This window comes from Salvelinus sp. IW2-2015, unplaced genomic scaffold (genome assembly GCF_002910315.2).
Source record: "Salvelinus sp. IW2-2015 unplaced genomic scaffold, ASM291031v2 Un_scaffold1607, whole genome shotgun sequence".
In the NCBI taxonomy this organism is placed as follows: domain Eukaryota; kingdom Metazoa; phylum Chordata; class Actinopteri; order Salmoniformes; family Salmonidae; genus Salvelinus; species Salvelinus sp. IW2-2015.
The window spans coordinates 137,567-144,167 of record NW_019943027.1 but is presented as its reverse complement, the minus strand read 5'-3'; the positions used below and the strand labels follow the sequence as shown (position 1 = coordinate 144,167).

General features: G+C 42.3%; 1 protein-coding gene across 1 annotated transcript in view; it reads right to left on the bottom strand.

Moving 5' to 3' along the window:
• Positions 1-5,378: 5,378 nt before the first annotated feature.
• LOC112071402 (CD81 antigen) overlaps positions 5,379-6,601 on the bottom strand; it is a 25,800-nt gene continuing 24,577 nt past the window's right edge. Inside the window, exon 8 of the mRNA XM_070439381.1 lies at positions 5,379-6,541. The gene's annotated coding sequence lies outside the window, so the exon portion shown is untranslated. The remainder of the gene's footprint in view (positions 6,542-6,601) is intronic.

The window sequence follows — 6,601 nt, the reverse complement described above, 5'->3', positions numbered from 1 at the left end:
GCCATAACATAATACTAAGAGATAAAGCCATAACATATATATGAGTAAGCAAACCATATTAGAAATAAAGCCATAACATATATAGTAAGAGATAAACATAACAATAATCAGAAAACCTACATAGATATAAGAGATAAAAGCCATAACATATATAGTAAGAGATAAGCCATCACAGAATAAAGTCATAACATATATAGTAAGAGATAAAGCCCATAACAAATATATTAAGAGATAAAGCCATAAATATATAAGTAAAGAGATAAAGCCATAACATATATATGTAAAAAGACGATAAAGCCATAACATATATAGTAAGAGATAAAGCATAATATAATAGTAAGAGATAAAGCCATAACAATATATAGTAAGAGAATAAAGCCATAACAAATATATAAGAGATAAAGCCATAACATAATAGTAAAGATAAACCATAACATATATAGTAAGAGATAAAGCCATAACATATATAGTAAGAGATAAAGTCACTATATAAGAGAGCATAACTTTTTTTTGATTGCCATATATGATGTCTTGATGTTACAGAATTATAACAATAATCAAAGGTCTGAATTTAATACCAAGATGGTTGTCAGCAGCAGAAAGTGTTGCAATATTTACCTGCTGATCCATACATCCTGAGTTGGGTTAATACAGAGACAGAGAGAGAGAACACCAGTTTGAGATTGTATTAACTGAAGTAACTTAACTGAACAGAACGAACCAGAGAATGCGTTACAAGAGACACCAGTTAAATGTTATTCAACTGTAACATACCGTAACATTTCAGTAACTGAATTGTTAAGAATACATCTTATATATTATAATCATATTGTTTAACAGCAATCAGTTAAAAGATGCAAGTTATTATTACAATAGAGAACCTAAACACCCAGCCAAACCCGGACGACGCTGGGCCAATTGTGCCGCCGCCCTATGGGACTCCCAATCACGTGCGATGTGATACAGCCTGGATTCGAACCAGGTACATATAGTGACGCCTCTTGCACTGAGATGCAGTGCCTTACACCCGCTGTGACACTCGGAGCCCAAAACAAGTTTATTTTTTTTACTCAGGGTAATCTTGGTTAGAGTTCCTGTGGTAAATTGTCTCGTCATCTCTGCAACCCAGAACAATAAAATCTCAGCTATGTTATGGCTATATCTGTCATGAGAGATTAGTTGGCTCCTGACATTTAACTGGGTTGTAAGAACTGATGGTTAATGAGAGGGAATAGCTGACACAGAGAGGGTGTGTGTGTGTGGTGTGTGGTGTGTGTGTGTGTGTGGTGTGTGTGGTTAGAAGTGTGTGTGTGTGTCTGTGTGGTAGAGGTGTGTGTGTGGTAAGAGGCAGTTGTGTGTGTGTGTGTGGTAGGAGGTGTAGTGTGTGTGGTTAGGAGGGTGTGTGTTGATGGTGGTAAATGGTGTGTGTGTGTGTGTGGTGTGTGTGCGGGACAGGTTAGACTAAACCGTTGGTGCGGAGGCAGAGAGGGTCTGAGATTAGTTGTGTTCTGTTGATACTAAATTGGGTGTTGTTCAGGACCTTCCCAAGGTTTGGGACGCAGCAGCACTTTGTGGTGCTTGGATTCAGCACTCCCATTGAGAATAGAGGTGGGTACCACAAGTACCATCTCCTATTGGGATAGAGGTGAGGTACCAACAAGTCTGGAGCAGCATTGATTTTGACGATACAAAATGCCTACAGCAGGGCTGTATGTCTATTACAAGAGAAGCAATTAAACTGTCCTTACAAGCAAGAAAGGCAGTAAACTGCTCCTACCAAGCAAAAAGCATAAGGCCTGCAGAGGCAGTAACTGTCCTTACCAAGGCAAGAGCAAGTAACTGTCTCTACCAGCAAAGAAGGCAGTAACTGGTCCTACAACGTCCTAACGTCAAAGAGAAGGCAGGTAACTGCCTACACGACATGTCGAATCGGAGGCTCCACCTCAACACTGTCCTTACCACAGCCAAGAAGGCAGTAACTGTCCTACAAGCAATGAAGGCAGTAACTGTCCTTACCAAGCAAGAAAGGCAGTAACTGTCTCTACCAAGCCAATGAAGGCAGTAACTTCCTAACCAAGCAAAGAAGGCACGTAAACTGTCCTACCAAGCATGAAGGAGTAACTGTCGCTACCAAGCAAGAGGCAGTAACTGTCCTACCAAGCAATGAAGGCAGTAACTGTCCTACCAAGCATGAAGGCAGTAAACTGCCCTACAAGCAAGAAGGCAGTAACTGCCTACCAAGCAAGAAGGCAGTAACTGTCGCTGAAGCGAGAGCCAATAGACAGGCAAGTAACTGCACTACAAATGCAAGGAAGGCAGTAACTGCCCTCCAAGCAAGAAGCAGTAACTGTCCTACCCAGCAATGAAGGCAAGTAACTGCCACTAACCAAGCAAGAACGGCAGTAACTGTCCGTACCAAGCAGAGGCGTAACGTCCTAACAGCATAGGCAGTAACTGCTCAAAGCAGAGCAGTAACTGCCTACCAAGCAAGAAGGCAGTACACTGTCCTACCAAGCAAGAAGGCAGTAACTGCCTACCAAGCAAGAAGGCAGTAACTGCCCTACTAGCAAGCAAGAAGGCAGTAACTGTCCTACCAAGCAAGAAGGCAGTAACTGTCCTACAAGCAAGAACGGCAGTACTGCCTCTACCAACAAGAAGGCAGTAACTGCCCTACCAAAGCAAGAAGGCAGTAACTGTCGCTCCGCACAGCAAGAAGGCAGTAACTGTCCTAACCAGCAAGAAGGCAGTAATCTGTCCTACCGAAGCAAGAGGCAGTAACTGCCTACCAAGCAAAGGCAGTAACTGTCCTACCAAGCAATGAAGGCAGTAACTGCCCTACCAGCAAGAAGGCAGTTAACTGTCCTACCAAGCAAGAAGGCAGTAACTGTCCTACCAAGCATAAGGCATAACTGCACTACCAAGCAAGAAGGCAGTAACTGCCCTACCAAGCAGAAGGCCCTACTGTCCTACCAAAGCAAGGAAGGCAGTAACTGCCCTACCAAGCAAGAAGGCAGTACTGTCCCTACCAGCAAGAAGGCAGTAACTGTCCTACCAAGGAGATAATATGATGATAACGCGCGAAGCAACGCTCCTCCACGAGATTAGAAGGCAATCTGCCTCTCGTACAAGCAAGAAGGCAGTAACTGTTGCCTACCAAAGCAAGAAGGCATGTTTCGACATACAACTAGCCGCTACCAAGGCAAGAAGGGCAGTAATGTCACTACTCCCAATGCAGATCAGTTAACGGTCAGTCTATCTTCAACAGGCAGAGGGCTGTACCGCTCCCTACAAGAACAGAAGCATAACTGCCCTAGACAACAGTAAGGCTAGATACGAACATAACCTTTATGACCACCAGACAGTCGCTGTAAAGCTGTCCTACTCTAAGCACGAACCGTAATGTCCTACGTAAGGGCATTGCGTACTAACAAGCAAACGCTTATCCAGCAAGGGCTAGAACTGCGCCTACAAGCAAGAAGGCAGTAACTGCCCTTCCCAAGCAAGAAGGCAGTAACTGTCCTACCAAAGCATGAAGGAGTAACTGCCCTAACCAAGCAAGAGAAGGCAAGTAACTGTCCTTACCAAGCATGAAGGCAGTAACTGCCCTACCAAGCAAGAAGGTCAGGTAACTGTCGCTACCAAGCAAGAAGGCAAGTAACATGCCCTACCAAGCAAGAAGAGTAACTGCCCTACCAAGCAAAGAAGGCAGTAACTTTTTCTACCCAAGCAAGAAGCAGTACTGGTCCTCTACTTCAAAGCATTGACATGCGCAGAGTAACTATGCCCTCGGTATCCAATGCAATGAATTGTGCAGTAATCTGCCGCTACCAGCAAGAAGGCAGTAATACTAGCTCCTCACACAAGCAATAGACACTGAGCGGAGTACTGCCCTACAACAAAGAAGGCAGTACCTGTCCTACCAAGCAGAGGCGTAACTGCCCTACACAAGCCCCAAAGAAGCATAACTGCTCCTACAAGCAAGAAAGGCATAACTCCTACCAAGCAAGAGCAGTAACGCCTACCAAGCGAAGAAGGCAGTACTGCCCTATCAAGAGAGGCAGTAACTGCCCTACAAGCATGAAAAGGCAGTAACTGTCCTACCAAGCAAGTAAGAGTAACTTGCCCTACAAGCAACCCTAATGGCTACCAAGCAGCTACGCCTACCAAGAGAAGGCAGTAACTGCATCCTTACCAAGCAAGAAGGCAGTAACTGTCCTCAGCGTACGCCTAAAGCAAGAAGCAGTAATCTGCCCACCAAAGGCAAGAAGCAGTAAACTGTCCTACCAAGCATGAAGGCAGTAACTGCCCCTACCAGCAGAAGGCAGTAACCTGTCCTACCAACATGAAGGCAGTAAACTGCCCTACAAAGCAAGAAGGCAGTAACTGTTCCTCCAGCAAGAAGGCAGTAACTGTCCTACCAAGCAAGAAGGCAGCTAACGTCCTACCAAGCAGAAGGCAGTAGATGCTTCAATTTTTGGTCTAAAAATGTTGTTTAATGTTCATTTTCGCTTTCCCTACATTAATCATGTGGAAATATCCTGCCTCTATTGTATTGTGTTGTGGAGAAAATTGGGGGTCATGTTAGCAGTAACTGCATAAAGTTACTGTGAAAACAAGGTAAATAAAAGCTATTTTTCTCAGTTCCACACTATGAGCAGTTACTGCCTTTGTGCTTGGTAGGACAGTGACACGTTTTGCTTGGTAGGACAGTGACACGTTTTGCTTGGTAGGACAGTGACATGTTTTGCTTGGTAGGACAGTGACACGTTTTGCTTGGTAGGACAGTGACATGTTTTGCTTGGTAGGACAGTGACATGTTTTGCTTGGTAGGACAGTGACACTTTTTTCTTGGTAGGGCAGTGACACACTTGGTAGTTATGTTGGTTGGACTTGGTTGGAAATTGTTCTAAAATACGTGGTATGTTGAATATTATAAACTGTGTGGTTTGAGCCCTGAATGACAACAAATTACTATTTACTGTTCTAATTACGTTGGTAACCAGTTTATAACAGCAATATGACACCTCAGGGGGTTTGTGATATATAGCTAATATACCACGGCTAAGGGCTGTGTCCAGGCACCCAGCATTGCATTGCGCGTAAGAACAGCCGTGGTTTATTGGCCATATATCACACCCCATCGGGCCTTATTACTTAATTAGACACTTATTACATACTTTAAATGATCTTTACTCATTACTCTGATCTGAATGGTAGAAAAATCGAAAGTTAATTAAATTTGTGGTCACCTTAGGGGCAGAGAACATGCAAGAAGCACCAGCAGTGCCATCAATATGACTCTGCCCTCTGGTGGTCAAGAGTGAAATAACAAACTTATAACAACATAACACAATAACAAACAAACCACAACAAATACATAGAGAAAAAGACAAAAAAGTTTTTTATTAGAAGTGTAAAATTTGCACAATTTAGTTGTGGTTCATTATGAATTAGATCCATATAGCTTTACTATACATGGCCATTTCCTGTTAGCGCCATTATCTTGGAGGAGGGAAGGACGGGCTGGCACCCTATTCCCTATATASTGCACTACTTTTGACCAGGGCCCCATATAACTATGGTCAAAAGTAGTGCACTATATAGGGAATAGGGTGCTATTTTATTAGTGGTTGGTAGGCAGGCAGTGCTTAAAGTTGAATACGAAAASGTTCTGTCCGGTACATATATATATATACTGTACCGTCAACAGTGTGGACAAACCAACTCATTCCAAGGTTTTTCTTAATTTGAACTATTTTTCTACATTGTAGAATAATAGTGAAGACATCAAAACTATGAAATAYCACATATGGAATCATGTTTTAACCAAAAAAGTGTTTAACAAATCAAAATATAGTTTATATTCTTCAAAGTTGCCACCCTTTGTCTTGATGACAGCTTTGCACACTCTTGGCATTCTCTCAACCAGCTGTGTTATTATGTGTTATTTCATGGTGTTATTTCATAGTTTTTATGTCTTCATTTTTATTTATTTATTTATTTTACCTTTATTTAACTAGGCAAGTCAGTTAAGAACAAATTCTTATTTTCAATGACGGCCTACCGGGGAACAGTGGGTTAACTGCCTTGTTCAGGGGCAGAACGACAGATTTTTACCTTGTCAGCTCGGGAATTCGAATGTATAAAATAGTAAAAATAAAGAAAAACCCTTGAATGAGTAGGTGTGTACTGTATATTATAGTTAATATTCTATAAGACGTGCCGGTACTGTACGCAAGCTGTAGGAAATGTGAGGTGTTGGTTTCTCTATACCTGTGAGCACTGTCCCAACTAAAGCACTGTTTGTCAAGCTATCTGTGGGTTAGTCCCAAATGGCAATTCCCAATGTAGTGCACTACTTTCTACTGAAGCCCTATGAAAGTAGTGCACTACAAAGGGAACAGGGTGCCATTTTGGACTCACACAATGATTGTGTACAGTTTATACACCATACAAAAAGACCACTGAACTCTTCAACCTTGAAGTACTTCACGAAAACATACAAAACCTTGGAGAAGTACTTCACGAAAACATACAAAACCTTGGAGAAGTACTTCACAAAACATACAACACCTTGGAAAAGTCTTACGAAAAACATACA